This window comes from Meles meles, chromosome 13 (genome assembly GCF_922984935.1).
Source record: "Meles meles chromosome 13, mMelMel3.1 paternal haplotype, whole genome shotgun sequence".
Classification (NCBI taxonomy): Eukaryota; Metazoa; Chordata; class Mammalia; order Carnivora; family Mustelidae; genus Meles; species Meles meles.
The window spans coordinates 42,697,315-42,714,411 of record NC_060078.1 but is presented as its reverse complement, the minus strand read 5'-3'; the positions used below and the strand labels follow the sequence as shown (position 1 = coordinate 42,714,411).

General features: G+C 49.4%; 1 long non-coding RNA gene across 1 annotated transcript; it reads right to left on the bottom strand.

Moving 5' to 3' along the window:
- Nucleotides 1-1,182: 1,182 nt before the first annotated feature.
- LOC123955359 lies at nt 1,183-12,039 on the bottom strand. Its single transcript, XR_006821252.1, has 3 exons — nt 11,860-12,039; nt 10,093-10,182; nt 1,183-4,343 (listed from the first exon to the last, which is right to left on the bottom strand). It is a non-coding gene; the product is annotated as an uncharacterized LOC123955359 (long non-coding RNA).
- Nucleotides 12,040-17,097: the final 5,058 nt, after the last annotated feature.

The window sequence follows — 17,097 nt, the reverse complement described above, 5'->3', positions numbered from 1 at the left end:
TCAGCAGGAACCTGCTTCTTCCTCTCCTTCTGTCACACCTCTGCTGCTCCCCCTGCTTTGTGCCCTCTCACTCTTGCTCTCTGTCAAATAAATAAACAAGTAAATAAAATCTTTAAAAATAATAATAAACACTGAATTGAACAAGCGACATGGCTGCCTTTTGATGTTTAGAAGAGCCTATTTCTCTGTTCTGCTCTCCCACCTTCTGGTTCACACTTTGCAACTCCTCAGGGGCAGTGCGGTTTGACAGATTAAACAACAGATGAGCCAAAGATCTTTTCCAGAGACAGAGCTGTTGATAACAAGTCTGCCAGTTGCCTCTGGACCTGTCCACATGGTACAAAGCTCTAGTCAACAGGCAAGGTCCAGCCACTGCTTGGGACAGCAGGCTCGAAGCCTGGACACATTCCTACCCTAGAAATTTTATGATGCTGTGGAGTCAGTCAGGGAAGTCACATGGGGGGTCCCTCGTGACCATTAGCCAGTCGGGGTGTGGCCTCTGCCGCGCTCCAGAAGGTGGTCTACCTTGCACAGTTTGCCCCCAAATCAGCTTGGAGCTGAGTCAGCAGAGCAGGTGAGCATGCAGGGCTGTGAAGGGCACGCAGCGAGCCAGGGAAGAGGTCAGTCCAGGAGGACCCTACCCTGAAAGGTGGTGGGGATGGGACCGAGAGCTGGATCCATCTAGTTTGGTGGAAGCAGGTCTGCGACCACCATTCGGCTTCTATTTCAGAGCCAGGCACTTCTTGCTTTCTTAGTCTCCCCAGCAGCCCTGTGTGGCAGGGGGTCAGCCTCATTTTACAGGTGGGGAATCTGGGGCTCCAAGAGGACACCTGACCTCCCTGATGTCACCCAGTAGGCACCTGACAGGACCCTCATTTGAACCCACATCTGTGAAGCCTGTGCTCTGTCACCTATGCCATGTGTCCGCCGCAGCCAGGGCGTTGCCATGGGGACGGCACACTTTCCCTAGTGACAGTAGAGCCAGCAGCCACCCTATCAAGGTTCTTCAGGGAGACAATTAAGGGCAAAATACGAATTTGAGTTTTATAAATTTGAGGCACTTCTGGATGTTTGGAGTACTCATGGGATCCCCAGTAGTCTTTTTTTTTTTTTTAAGATTTTATTTATTTATCTGACAGATAGATCACAAGTAGTTAAAGCAGCAGGCAGAGAGAGGGGGAAGCAGGCTCTCCGCCGAGCAGAGAACCCGATGCGGGGCTCGATCCCAGGACCCTGAGATCACGACCTGAGCCGAAGGCAGAGGCCCAACCCACTGAGCTACCCACGCGCCCCAGGATCCCTAGTAGTCTTGAATAACCTTATTCATCAGACGTTCCCCGTAGACTCGATCTACCCTTCGAGGGTGACGTTCTTCATGGCGCAACTTCTGGAGGTGACATCCCACAGGGGAGAGAGTGGGAAGGAAAGGTTTTGGCCTCTGGCCAGCCTCCAGGTCTGCATGGGAATCCCTGCTTGGGAGAGGGTCTCACACTTTCCCTCACTTCCCAGAGGAAGAAGAGATGGGGAGTTGGAGGGCGGAAAGGCCCTCAGCTCCCTTTTGTGCCTCCCACTTTTGGCCTGGGCTGCTCTGAGGGGCTGGTGTCCCTGAAGGTCCCTGCCCGTCCTACCTGGGGCTGGTCTCCCTGTAAGCCGGGGCTCAGAGCTGCAGGTGCTGCATTCCTGCCCCACAGACACCCTCCTCCTTTCCCCAGTGGCTGGCTGTGTCCTCTTCTTATTTGTGTACACTAAGAAACTGGTCTTTCCTGCCGACAAGGACGCTGAGGATCCTGGGGCTTGTGCTTTCTTGAGCATAAGGTTAGACTTCGCTCAGGGGTGGACACACAGCCTCTGAATTGTTCTTCCTGGCTGACTCTCAAGCACGCATGTCTAGTTCGGTGTGAGTGTTTTCCTTTTCTCTCTGTGTCTTGCACGGTGGGGGTGGGCGTGGTGGTGATGGAGGGAGAGGGGAAGGACTGGGGACGAGGACGTGGAATAGTCAGCTGTCCCCCTGCTGGTAGCTGGTAGGAACTCAAGGGAGTTCCTGGTGAGGGTCTGTCCCAGCAAGGCAATGCTCACCGTGGGCCTGTGTCCACAGCCCACCCAGCTACCAAGTCTGTAAGGCCACTCCGCTGGTACTCAGAACCCTTTAATTCCTCTCCTCTGTGCCCTGCCGATGGCCCTGCCTTGGTTCCAGCTCATTCCATCTCCTCCTAATGGTCCTTCCTCTCTGCATTCCCTCCTGCTTGCAAATACATGGGGCTCTGCATCATCCTTAGGATAAACTTTCAGCATATAATGACAGTCTGGATGCCCCAGATTCAATCCTCTGCTTTCCCTTTGTCCCCTGATCCTGCTGTCCAGTTGCTGGGAATTCTCCTCACTCAAGTCTTCTGCCTGGCCTTGACTGCTCCCTTCTTCACCCACCACCCCACACAGGCATACGTGCACACACACACGTGCGCATATCTACACATGCTTGTACTTACACACACACATCCCTTCTCCAGCTGGAACTCTCCCCTAATTCAACTCAAGCGTCAAGTCATCTTTTCCCTCCCTCTCTGGGCATGTCCCTCCGTTTCTGCCCCAGTGCTCACACCCCAGTGCCTCTCAGCCCGCAAAGACCACATTTGTTCATGTCTGAGCCTCAGAACCTAGCGCTGTCTGACCATTGCCTACTGCGGGGATGGGTGAGTGAGTGAATGAGCCAGCCCATGAATGCAGCCTCCGAAATGGAAGTGAAAGGTTTGGCCGATGGCAAGGTATGGGGTCTGGCTGGCCCTGGGACCACTGTCCCCAGAGCCCCGTGCCAGAGAACCTCTGGCCACCAGCCTTGCTCCTGGTGGGCCTGGCACTCACAGACATGGCTATGGGGGAGGCGTGGGAAGGGGTTTTTCACCTTGCTGGGAGAATCAGATAAGAAGGAAGCTTTACAGAGAGATAAGCCTCTTAGACCTGGGCCATCTGTTCCGTCTGAGTCACAGCTCCAGAGCCCTGGCTCCTTGTGGGCAGAAGCTCAGCCCTGGGGGAGGGCAGGGAAGGCAGGGACTTCCTGAAGCTAGTGCATCTGTGTGCCAGGCTCTTTGTGGGCCCTTTACATTCATTTGTATGCGGGAGCCTCGTGTCAGCCCTCCGAATGGGTCCTGGGCTCTGCATTTTACAGAAAAGGGAACTGACTTGCCCAGGTCACACAGAAAATCCTGGACAGGACTGGGATTTGAGTCCTGGTGTGTCAGACCAAGACCTTTGCCATTGTTAGTCGTGCCCATGCCCCCTTCTCAGAGTTAGATTTTGCTCTGATGAAGGGGTGGCCTGCGGGAGAGGCTTCGGGGCACAGGTCTTCTCTAGCAGGAAGCTGGGGCTCAGGCCCCATCACTGACTTTCTCAAGCTGGGATGTGCCATGGGTTTTATGTATTTATTTATTATTTATGAGCTTTGGTGTTCTTTCCAGCAGACTCACATCAGGAAGTTAGGAAGGGGTTCCTCCAGGTGCGATCGGGTGTGGGACAGTTAGAGGCTATGTGTATCTCAGGACGACTGAGCCTCTGCAGACTTGGCCTCTGCTCGTGGGGGCCTGTTACCCTGCACCTTAGCAGGTTCTGAAGTGTCTGGATCTGCAGCTGCCCCACGTCACAGTGGAATCTTGACCATCCGCACTGGAGGGGCCAGGTGGGGACTCAGACCAGGTGGGCTGAACCTGAATAGCTCTTAAAATTGGTGGCACAACTGGGACTGGCCTCTGGGAATTCCAGAACTTTCTCAGGGCCCTTCCTGCCCCAGGTGAATCCCTCCAACCTCCCAGCTTACTGTCATGAAGGTTGAAAAGGGTAGTGAAACCCACTGATGCCGGTGACTGAAGGGTCTTCCCTGGAGGGTTTTTTTTCTCTCTGAACTTTACATCCCTGAAGCCAGCATGAACCCAGAGAAGCTAACTTACTTGTTCAAGGTCCCACAGCAAGACAGGCATTCCAGAGTTTTGACCTTAGTATTCATGTTGTGGTTTTCAGAAAATTCTGGTTCAGGTTTTTCTAAAAGGCATTACGAGTACAGTCCAACACGGCAGGCAAAAAATTTTGTGTCTTTAAGAGAAGAGGTTTGTGGTTCATGGGCAGAAGCTTCCATGGGCCAAAGCTCTTGACATCTTTGCCATCAGTCCGAGCTTCAAGAGGAGCATCCTGGGAGAACCTGAGACTTCTGGATGTCTTGGGCACTTGGGCATGAGGGTCTCAGCTGCATGCAGCCTTGTCTGCGGAGCATTACACTTGCGGGAGAGCCCCAGGTACCACCCAAAGCCGGGACTCTGGCTTGAAGTTACACAGTTTGCAGATCCTCACACGGCGCCCTGGGAAGGTGATGGTGCAGACAAGACAAGAACCAGAGAGGCAGGCAGAGTGGGGGTGGAGAAAGGAGACAACACAAGTAAGGTTCATTTCTAGGCACAAAGAGTTTTTAAAAATCAAGGCAAGAAGCTTATCTCCTTCCTGGAGGCCCAGAAGCGATCTTTCATGGCAAACATGACTGGTTCATTTTATTTTAGTAGCATCAGCAGGAAATCTGATTTACCGGCAGAAGATGGAGAGAAGGCGGCTTATGAGCTAAACTGGCTCCGTCAAGAGCACAGTCCACTGAAGTTGAGGGGTCTGGGAGGCATGTTTCTGATGGCTGTGGTAGGAGGGTGCGCCTACATGTCCTCACAGGCCCTCGGACCCCTCAGGCTCTCTCCTCCCAGAGAGCATGTTGCAGGCAACGTGTGTCTCAAAGCTATGTTTCCATTTTGACAGACCAGTTCCCACTTATGGGAGGAATAATGCACGAGAAAAAACCCCGCAGGCATCAAACTGTTCTTTATAGTTTGGTTTTGAATACCAGAAAAAGGGGCACCTAGGTGGCTCAGTGGGTTAAAGCCTCTGCCTTTGGCTCAGGTCATGATCTCAGGGTCCTGGGATAGAGCCCCGCATCAGGCTCTCTGCTCAGCGGGGAGTCTGCTTCCCCCCTCTCTCTCTCTGCCTGCCTCTCTGCCTACTTTTGCTCTTTATCTGTCAAATAAATAAAAAATCTTTAAAAAAAAATGAATACTGGAAAAAAAATTTCTGAAAACAAGCTGAATATTGTGGTGGAGAAACAGTAAGTTAGTAGTGGTATCTTACGATGGCACATGGCTAGTGGTGATAAAATCCTGTGATTATGAAGACGAGGTAGCAACAGGAAGAAAAATGCTCATGGTGTAATGTTCATTTTAACATGAAAAAAATGAGATACAATAAAATAAAACATGGTTACATTAAGATAAAAACAAAAGAAACGAATGAGAAGAGTTACTAAGTTGCTGTGATGGGATTATTCTTTTTTTTCTCCTTCAGTTTCCAGATTGTTACTATGTGCAAAGTGGTGTGAGAGTTGAAAACAGAATCTGGAACCAGAGGGTTTGGTTTCAAAGCCCTAGCTTTACCACCTACTTACTAGCTGGGTGACCGTCAAACAAGGACTCAACCTCTCTATGCTTTGGCCCCTCATCTGTAAAAGTGGGGACAGTAATAGCATCTAACTCTTAAAATTATTGTGAGTTAGCAGATGTAAATGCTATACCATAATTGCTGTATAGCTACTAACTATAAAAAATAAATTTAATTATCATAATTTATTCATGGCCTCATATCTTAACCATAAATCTGTGCTAGTACTGGTATGGCTTTCTTTGTATTTTTTCTTCCTTATTTGAAAGTGCTTTCATCTTCCAAATGTGATTGTCACAGTATTATACAGTGTGAAATTATCTTTTCTATTAATATCATGTTGCAAGGATTTTTCACCAGCATTTCTGAAGGAGGACCATGATTCCTGAATGCTGTTTCCACCCCCTGTCCACCTCCTTCAGACCCCCAAGACTCTCTTCTCTGGCTCCTACAATAAATACAGTGGTTGACTTATTGCAAATATAGTTGCAATTCTCCACCCTCTTTTGACAATGTGATTTTGTATCTTCTCCACCAAGATATGGAGTCTATTTCTCTGCTAGGCTATTTCTCTGCAGCTGGGCTGCCCTGGTGACTTGCTTTGACCAAATGAATGCAGCAGAGATAAAGGTGGGCCAGTTTTGAGGCCTCAAGAAGCCTGGGGTGGGGGTGCCTGGATGGCTCAGGTCATGATCCCGGTGTCCTGGGATCGAGCCCTGCATCAGGCTCTCTGCACGGCGAGGAGCCTGCTTCCCCCTCTCTCTCTCTGCCTGCCTCTCTGCCTACTTGTGATCTCTGTCAAATAAATAAATAAATAAATAAATAAATAAATAAATAAATGCCTGGGGTGCCCTCATTCACATAGGCGGAACCCTGCAGCTTCTGTGAACAAGTTGGAGCTAGCCTGTTGGAGGACAAGAGACCATGTGGAACAGGGTCCGGGTGCCCGACTGAGACCATCCCACATTTGCAGATCACTAACCCCCAAACATGTAAGAGGGCCCAGCCAACATCACCATAGCCGAAGAACTGCTCAGCTGACCTGTAGATTCGTGGAAAATACGAAATACATGTTGCTTTGGGACACTGAAGTTGGGAATTTTTTTTTAAAGATTTTATTTATTTAAGAGAGAGATAGGGAGAGAGAGCATAAGCAGGGGGTGGGGGCAGAGGGAAAGGGAGAAGGGCTTCGCACTGAGCAGGGAGCCCGATGCAGTACTCGATCCCAAGACCCTGAGATCATGACCTTAGCTTGCCCCGGGAGTGTTTTGTTATGTAGCTGTGGCTCCTAAGTATAATCCTAAGGAGGCAGGCTACTGCTATGAGAGCTTCTGATCGACTGCCCCACTGGACAGGATAGACAGGGCATCTTCTTCACCTCCTCCCTTCCAGGGTCCATGGTACTGGCCCTGCGTCCACCCAGGTGTCACCCAAACTCGCCAAAACTCTCAAGTCATCACACTCGTGGTCCTCAGTGTGTAATCTTTGTCTCTGCAGTTTGGGTCCCTTCCCAAAGACAAGGACAACCCCATAGTAGGGGAGAATCTCTCTGGGCCCATCCCACCCCGTCTCCCTGCTGTGGGTCAAGTAATTTTGCTTGTCTTCAAAACAGGGAAGGTGGCATGGAACTCTTGGGTCCCAGGCAGTCTGTGGGAGGGGCAGGTACATACTCATGCTCCAGGGGTCTTCCAGAAAGACTTTCTAGCCTTCCCCCCAGAGCTTTCTCATCAACAGCCTCAGGACACCTGGATGCCAAGTGACCTGACAGAGGCCCCAGGTGGGGCCTAAACAGTTGTCATTCTGCCCCTGCCTCACCCTGATGTCCCTCAGACTCTAACAGAGTTCACAAATTGAACACTCCATCAAAAAAAAAAAAAAAAAAAAGGACGCTGCCATGATATGCTGCCATACAGATTTATACACAACTTTTCAAATACTTTGAAAGAGATTTTTTTTTCTTTTCTTTCTTCTTTTTTAGCAAACTGGTAAATGCAGTAAATTTAGCAAATTGGCCATTCATTCAGCCCATCGATTTTGGGTTTGGTTTTGTGGAACTGACCCAGAGTCCTGTGCCTGCCACTTTCAGTCATGCCCACAGGCCTAGCACTGCACTTGCATATGAGGCAAGGCCCTGGAAAGACATTTGAAGAGTCGTGTGTGTCATAGCTGGTGATGTCAGCTCAGGGACATCCTCTAGGCACACTCAGTATTTTCTCCATGGACAGACAGGTGTACAGACACTTGTATGTCAGGGAGCAGGAGTAGAGAGGCCAAATTCCCTGAGCTTGGCTCCCCCAGTCCCTCTGCTGTTGACTGGGTGGCATTGTGTTAGCCCCAGGGTCGGGCGGGGAAAATGGCGGGTGGAACCACGTTAGGCTTTGGTTTTCAGTGTGGAAATCACTGGCCTCCTTCTTCAGGTGCCCTGGCAGGGCTCCGACTTCCTCCACAGCAACAGTAGGATGTGTTGATGGGGTACTCGGTGACAGGCTAACACCTGCCTTTATAGTCAAGACCTCACTGACTCCTTACCCGAGCCTGGCATGGTAGATTCTAGTATCATACCCTTTCACAGGTGAGGAGACTGAGCCTTAGCAGAGCTGGGTGACACGCTCAAGAGCACGAAGCTAGCAGGTGGTGGAACTGGGATTCCAGCCCAGAAGGTGCTCTGCTTTGGGGCAATCTGAGGTCTTGGACATGAGCATGTCTTCTGGAGCTCACTGCAGGAAAGGTGCTCTCTATGGAGGAGGCAATTTGTTGCAGTGGAAAGAGGAGGATAGATATGGGCTCCTGGCTCTACCTCAGGTTCTTTCTGAGTCTCAGTTTCCCAATCTGTAAAAGAGGGACAATGCTTCCCTGGGGGTGGTTCTGAGGATTTAAATGAGATTATATAATAAGGACCTTTATGCTCTTTATGTTCGAAGTTGTTTGCAAGTTTCTGCAATTGAATTAAAAAATATATTTTTAATTAAAAATTAAATTAAAAATATATAATTATATATATATATAGAGAGAGAGAGAGAGAGAAATCCAGAGTCAACATGAAAATTATGCACCTAGATTATTCTAAAGTGTTGAGTGACTCACAAAACAGCTGCCCTTGTACTGCGCACAAGGAGTTAACCTGGCTGTGTTTCCTAGGAACTGTGTGTTTGTGTGTGTGCACATGTGCGTGCACGTGTGTGTGTGCATGTGCATGCGTGCACATTCTTAACTTCTTTTTACTGCCTGTAAGTCCATCCTGGGGAGGGGTTTGGGGTTGAGCTCACTCAGCAGGGAAGGACTCTACCTCTCTCTTCCCTAGAGTTTTGCCTTATTTATTTCATGGAAACACTCCTCCTCCTCCTCCTCCGCCTCCTCCACCACCACCACCACCACCACCACTGGCTGGGGCCTCAGCGGGGAGCAGAGCTGCAGTCTGTCAGTCAGTGACTTACTCTCACCTCTCCTGGGCGGGTGCTTCACACTTGGGTCCAGTGTGTGAGTACTGGTTATTTTTATCCCGCCCCAAATTCATGTGATGCCAGTCTGGAAGGAGGGGCTGTCAGCTTCTCCAGAGAAGTGGCCTGATGCTAAGCTATCCTGTCTCCCTCCCTCCTTCTCCTTCACACCCAAGCTCCCCTGGCACAGGACTCTCAGTGGTTGGCTGGGGGTGGGTTGGAGGCTCTGACTCTGGTCATGGGCTCCCTGGGCCATGGCCCCGGGGGGAGCCAGCAGGAATGGGACCTTCTCAGACCCCTGGGAGGGACTTAAGGCTGCAGAGAGTAGGGGACAGGAGCCATGGATTAGTGTCAGCTCTGTGGCTCAAGACTCTGTTGCTTTCCACTGTGTGTTCTGCCTGCCCCGGGCCGTGGGGCCCTTCTACTGAAGGCCAGTGGAAGTCTAGTGGTGCTAACTTCACGCTGGGGCCAGGCAACCACCATGCACCAGCGGGCACCCAGCCTAGGCCAGTGCTGGAAACTGGGGTCTGCAGCCCCCGTTGGGCTTGTCTCCTTTGGCATCCGCTGACCCCCTGCCGGGCCTTGTGGGAGAGGGCTGTCTTGTTCCTCTAGGCCTCAGCCTGGCATGGAGCCCAGCTCTGGACTTCCAGCCTGTACCCTGGGACTCTCTGAACCTGTGAATCCCATTCCCTTACTGATCACCTTTTCTCACGTGCCAAATCACGAGGTCAGCCTTGCCTTGGGTGGTAACTTCTGTGGACACCCCCTGACTCACCAGCCTCTCTTCTGTCTTCCATGGCCCCCTCTTGCCCATCTCAGGCCCCCACGCCTCCTGCTTCCCCTGCCTGAATACTGCCCTCCACATTCCTCCTTCTGACTCCTTGCCTTTCTTCAGGTCTTAAAAGTGGCCTCTCCTGATGTCACCCACCCAGGATAGGGGTTGTTCCTGGTACCATTTCAAATTGCATTCTGTTCTTTCTCTTGACAGAAGGCATTTGGTTCAAAATGATTACTTCTTTGACTTTTATTGGTGGGGAGGGTATGGTTCTCCGCATTAGACTGGAAGTTCCATGAGGTCAAGGTCACATCTGCTGTGGCCCCTCCGTGTCAGGCACAGCTGGGGGCTGACCCACATGTACCACCTGTCCCATGGCCTCCCCAGAAGCTCTTCTTAACCATCTGGACAGGGCGCGGTGCTTACCTGTCCGGGTCGTCAGGGCTGGGTTAGGAACTCGGGAACAGCACAGTCTGCGTTTCCAGGGCCTGCTGAGATGACTAGAATTTTTTCTCCCTGAGGGTGGACACAGAGGGCAGAGACCCTTTCTTAGAGGACACCATGGGGTTGGAATCTGTGAAGGAAGGACTTGAATATGCCTCCGCTCCCAAGGTGCAGGAGTCAGGAGTATTTATTCAAGGAAAATCAGGATGGGCCAGGCTATGGGAGGGCCGAGGGGGGAAGGGTAGGCCGGGGAGGGGTGATTTTTTTTTTTTTTCCAGAAAGAACAAAATCAGTGTGGGCAGTGACCATCTTCCTCACATTCCTGTCCAAAAAACAGCACCATTGCTCAAAGTGTCTATGCCCGTTAACTCAGCATTCTCTCTTTGGCCATCTAGCCTAAGAAAATAATCTTCAATACAAAACATGTTTGATATTACAGATATGCTTTTTACCACAATATGCTTTTTACCACATGTGTCAAACAGTGCGATGTTGTGAACCATCTAAATGTCTAAGCCTGAAATTCATCATAACACATTCACTGGATGGCACGTTGTACCTCCAAATATTACCTAAATAACACACATTGGAGCCTATGCCGGCCATGCTCCTAAATGGACTAGAGACTCTGTGGGGAAAGGTATTTATCTTCAACGGGCTGTCATTAAGGTAACAGTGGCAGCCTCTCACATGGCCCCAAATCAGAGGTCTGGTAGACTGCATTGCTTTGGACTATGCTGATGAGCAATTCTAATCACTGTTTTCCGTATTACATATGCAGCAACATTCATGGAAAAACTTTAGAAAACAAATACTTCTTATGATCCTACAGCTCAGAGACGATGGCTGCTGATATTCTGGTATAAATGCTTCCAGAATAATTTCAATCATAAGTATCTTTGGTGATTATAATAATACAGTGATAACAAAAGAGATACAGCATTCAACATATAGAGATATATCAATTTCGAGAGAAAATGCTTGCAATATTAAAAAGAAATAAAATGTTGAACATGGTATTCTTGAGTCATGAAGGTATGAGTGTTTTTTGCCCCATCTCTATACATGTCTGTATCGCCAACTCCAATAAATGTTAAAATAACCATAATTGCTGATAATAATAATGATAATCGTAGCAATAGGCACGGTCTGGTGGAGTAGGCAAGAGAAAAAGCTCAAAATAGCTACTTGAAACAAGACAGGCAGGAGAGCTAAAATATGCATATCCACAGAGGTGCAAGGAATATCTTCCCTACTTGCAAACACACAAAACATGTCCCCCCACCCCACCCCACGCGTCCGGTCTGCTGCGTCTGCTGCACGTGGTTGCTGTGCATGAGATCTGGCGATGTTTGGACTCGGACAGTCCACTCTTCACCCTTCCTGTCCTGAAAGCATGATATGCGTACAGCAGAGTGGTTCGAGCATTTCTAGCTAGGTAGGATTCAGGTGCAAGAATCAGTCTTGCGAGGAAGTTGTGTGCTTGCAGTAATCACATCACTTTCTACATACTTGTGTGTGTGTGTGTGTGTGTGTGTGTGTGTGTTTTAGGGGAGCTGGGGTTATGGATGTAGATCGGGGGGGGGTGCTGCCACTGTGGACAGAGGTGCCACAGATTTCGGAGGGTGAGCCTGTCTTTCCGGGCCCAGGCCTGCCTCCTGGGGGGCCTGCCCTCAGATGTTACCTGATTCCAACCTCCCCAGGCCCTGCCTTCTGCTCAGGAGCCGGCACCCCGGGAGAGGGCCCTACCTTCCGCGGAGAAGATGGAGAAGCAGAGGAGCAAGATGCAGAGCAGCCTGAAGACGACTAGAAGCCTCATGGCGGGGTGGCTGGAACCCTGCGTCCCGGGGAGAGAGCTGTGCTGCAGAGGTCCTCCTGGGGCTACCTCAGACTTTTATAGGGTGTTTCCCAATGGGCAGGGCACCACAGGCAGCCCTGGAATTCTCATAAAGGGTAGAGTCAGCCGCTCCCAAGAGGAAAAAACCAGCTTTTCAAGAAGGTGAGAGTATTTAGTGAACTGTAACACGCAGAGCTATAAATGCCCAGCCCTGGGAGCTCCCAGCACTGGCCTCAGTGGTCAGAGTGGGAAACTCCCACCAGGGAAGGGCCACTTCCCAGTGTTGAACGTTAACTTTTACTGTCAGCAATTATTCCATCAAACACAGATCTTCCTGATCATTCCTGAGATGGGGCTGGGAGGACCATAAAACCCTTCGCGAAGCCTCAGGGAAAAGTGTCAAGATATCCGTGAAATGTAGGGAGCAGAGAGCCTGGAATCAGATGACCCGGGTTTGAGTTCTTTTTTTTTTTTTTAATTAAGTTTTTAAATTTTTTAATAAACATATAATGTATTTTTATCCCCAGGGGTACAGGTCTGTGAATCACCAGGTTTACACACTTCACAGCACTCACCATAGCACATACCCTCCCCAATGTCCATAACCCCAACCCCCTATCCTGATCCACCTCCCCCCAGCTACCCTTAGTTTGTTTTGTGAGATTAAGAATCACTTATGGTTTGTCTCCCTCCTGATCCCATCTTGTTTCATTTATTCTTTTCATACCCCCAAACCCCCCACATTGCATCTCCACTTCCTCATATCAGGGAGATCATATGATAGTCGTCTTTCTCTGATTGATTTATTTCGCTAAGAATAATACCCTCTACTCTAGTTCCATCCACATCATCGCAAATGGCAAGATTTCATTTCTTTTGATGGCTGCATAGTATTCCATTGTGTATATATACCACATCTTCTTTATCCATTCATCTGTTGATGGACATCTAGGTTCTTTCCATAGTTTGGCTATTGTGGACATTGCTGCTATAAACATTCAGGTGCATATGCCCCTTCGGATCACTACATTTGTATCTTTAGGGTAAATATTGGGTTTGAGTTCTTGCTTTGCCATCTAACAGCACTGTGACCTTGAACTTGCCATGAAATGCGTGAGTCTGCTTCCCATAGGTGGATGGACACAAGCCTGAATGAGCACACGTGTGTAAGGGGCCATGTGTGACACGGTGACATTGACAGAGCCATGAAGGAGGTGGGGCTGCAGCTGGACATTGACAAATGTTTAGGATGAAATGAAAAGGCGCTTCAGGTATAGGGTCAGCCTGAGCAAATGTATGGGGGAAGGAAACATCTTACAAGGGCAGGTGTGAGGAAGAGTCCGCCATCACCACCTACTAACTGGACATATTCTGTGGGCTAGGCTGTGCACAGGGGTTACTTAAGGCTCTGCGCCTGGCCTCGGGGAGCCTCTGTTGGTGGAGACAGCCGTGCAGATACACAGAATTGTGTTTGCCTTTGTGGTATTGTGTCCATCTAACCTTTGTCCTAATGAGTGTCCCCTTCTAACCATCTATCTGGTTTCCAGCTTCCAAGGGCACATGGGAAGATGCCAGGATCCGATTCCATTGCTAGGAATCTTGCTGGCTCCTGGCAGCCAATGCAGACATTCCCTGCTGTCCGAGACTGGCCAGTGGGGAGCTTCACTGGCCCTCCTCTCTGGCTAGAGATTAGAGATACGATGTAAACCACATGCTCAGATAGCTCGGTGAGCAAACCGGTAGCTGGGGATGTGTTTTGAAAGTCATCTTACGCATTTGCAGAAACTGTAAAAGCAGTCCACACAAAGAAACTGGCTGGGCCACTGGGCTTAAGGACCATATATCTTATCATGTGAGTCACCTGTCCAGCCCCTGCCTGATTCCCTGTCCAGGCTGTGTTCTGAGCAGGCAGTGGCCATGGCAGAGGGCGTGGTTGGGAAGATGCCCCAGAACAGACCAGGGACAACTCCGGAGCTGGAGCCTAGGAGAGACTTCCAAGCAGCCAGTGTTGGAAAGAGGGCTGGGAGCAGTGTGGGACGGGTCCTGAGGCTGCACTTGCCAGCTAGCACCCTGTTCTTACTTATATTGAACATTACAGGCCCAAAAGCTCCACACAGTTTCCTAAAGACGTTGTTTCCCGACATTAGAATTGCATCCGTGGTCCACATCAAGGACTAGCATGACTATTTTATTTATTTTGATGTGAGGTCATTTAGGGGGCCCCACTGAGTCTGCACAGCCACACACCTTTGGGCTGCCATTTTCCCATTATTTGTTGTTGTAACAGGTACTTTTTGCTTTTGGCAGACTATCATCAGAGGAGAAAAGAGCAACTTCCTGCCGAAGGGGGCAGGGATTAGGCCAGACCTTAAAACGAACTCTAGTTGCTGAGCAGTGGTGCAGAAACTAGACTCTCAGGCTAGTAAAGGGGAGATGTGTCTGGACCTAGTGGACTTGGGTAATTTTCCCAGGACCCTCAGCCCCGCAGCTGTGGAGCCAGAAACAGATGTTAGGTTCTCAACACGGTTTTTTTTTCTCACCACAGATCACAGATCAGGGCCAGAACTGGCTATCTCCAGGGTTCTCCTGTTCCTTATCCATTCACACGTACAATTCACAGATTTGCAGGTGTTCCTGGGACCGATATGTTCAAACAGAATAGATTCAGATGTCAGAATTCCACCGTGCTTCGTAAATGCTTATGAAAGCTTACTAAAGCAAGCTAGGCCTGCATGAATTTAAATAACACAGGGTATAAAGTTTCGGGTCCACACAGTTCCCCCCAGTTCCCCCCACCCCCTTACCCAGAGACACTGTTCACAAATTCTCACCTGCTTTTTTAACATTTCAAAGATAGCTATCAACTTATTACTTTAAAAAAGGAAGAAACACCTTGGGCTCTTCAGAATATTTGAAATCTCATGTTGAGTTGAGGGAGGTGAAAATGAGAAGCATTTTAACAGGAACACCTACCTGTTAGTTTTTAAGCTTATGCCGTTTGGGTACAAAAATAATATTTGCTGCTTTGAATTATTTCTAAAGATGATTTTGAACACTTGGAAGCCTTCCTGAGAAAACTCAGAAACACACCTAACCCGAAGGGAAATTTACAAGGAAGGAAGTATTTTCAAGTCAAACTTGTGATTTCTATAGTCAATTAGGAAAATGCCTGAAGCGTCCCCACCCTTTACAGGTGGAGCATTTTTGGCGGAGTCCCCGCACTTTACTCTTCACCTGTGTGACGCTTTCTTCCAAAGATGTTTTATGAACCCTGCAGTTGATCAGAAAGGACTCTCCTTCCTTTATTTGCTAAGCAAACTGCAGACCAGTTTTTATAGTAGGAGGGGCCGGACACTGGAGTGATTCTTCAATTGTCTTATTTAACAACCCCCCCGCACCCCCTACCAAGCTCAAGGATACAGGTCTTGTATTTCCGGCTTGCAACAGGGGAACATGAGGTTTTCTTTCATCTCACAAAAAGACTTGTGGTAACTTCTTATCTGGAACCAGGTCTGCCTGACTCCAAAGCTGAGTTTTTTTTTTCCTAACATTGATTCCATGAGACCTCACAAGTAGCTGAAAATGTTCATCTTACATGCCACCCCCGAACTGTACAATAAACCAATAGCTTACTCCATGTTTTACAGTTGATCCGAACTTCCTCATAAGCCTCCAGCTCCCTGGGTCTTGCCTGCCTCCTTGCTCCTGGAATAAGATGGTAAATCCAGGACCTGTCCCTTCTACCCCTGCCGTCACTGGTTTCCTGGGTTCTCACAGATGCCATGCACCCTCCCACTGTCCCCTCCCCTGTGGCGTGGACTGTCTACCCGTAGCCATGGCTGTGGGCTACCCTGCCTCACCGCGGTGTGTGCCAGTAGGCCCGGGGCTCCTCCATGGAAATCATGCTGGAAGGTCACCTTTTCCACACCACCAAGGCACCTGGGGACACTAGCAGGCACTGTCTTTTTTTTTTTTTTTTATCCTGCGGCCACTTATGTTGTTAGTGGAATACTTCTGAAGCCACTGCCTGATAGGAATACTCCCTTGGCTGCTTTCCTGTCTCTGTCTGTCCCTATGTCTCTGCAGCTCCTGACCTTTTGCCCCCATCACCTCATCCTCACCCCGTGGTTTCAGCCCGTAGCGGGGGGACCAAGGGCCCCTGTCTGCAGTTTCTGTCTTCCTCCCTCCCCTACCCACTAGAGTCACAGGGTCCAGACTCTAACCAGAGCTCTGCCATGTTTCAGCTTGTGTGACCCTGGCCAAATGGCTCAGCCTCTGTTTTTCAGTAAGAGAGTAGCTGAAGCTCGAGAGAAACATCCTTCTGAGAGGGTAATGCTGAATCGTGCTATATGAAAACAACTGTTAGACTAGGTGGTCCACTTCCAGGAGAGGGGGACGTAGTTTCCTTCCCTTTGTCAACAGCATCCTATCTCCAAAACACACCTTCCACTTGTGTTCAAGGATGCATGATGCTTCTTTAATGCAGAACAATGGTTGTCTTTTGTTGCATTTCACAGCAGATTTTTAAAAAGCACACTGAAATTCAGGTCTAAAGGACTTAAGAGCAGGCCCATTTGTAAACGTGAAGCTGGACTAAGAGGGTAAAGGCCAGGAGAGCAATTGCCAGAGACTTCGGCAGTGGGGGCACGAGGAACGCCAAAGTCAGTCACTTTTGCCAGCACTTGCAGCTGGGAAGCTGCAGGTAGAGTTGGACGGGTCCTGTTTGCCAGCATCTGCTCTGTGCTTTGCAGGGTTGGCAGCAGGCTTCCCAGAAGAGAGGTGTCTCCTTCTCACCCCGACACCCAGCACCACCACGTCAGGGTGGATGAGCAAGGATGAGCAAGGTGCCGCCGGAGCACTGTGTCCTGGGGTAAACTTCAGTCCTGTTGTTGTAGACACAGCATGGGCAGAGCTAAGGGGACCTTGAAGGCTCTGGGTCTGGTTCGTCTGAGCAGAGATGTGCCAAAGGCCACAGAGTAAAGAGATGTTCTGCTTTCTGGGTCTTTCCACTAAGCTCCTAAAACCTGAAAAACTTCTTTAAAGTGTTCAAAATGTTCTTTCCATTAAAAAAATAATTGCTTAGGAGCAGCTGTAATACATTGACAAAGATACAGAACACCCCAGTTTCCTACCAAATGCCCATTTTTTTC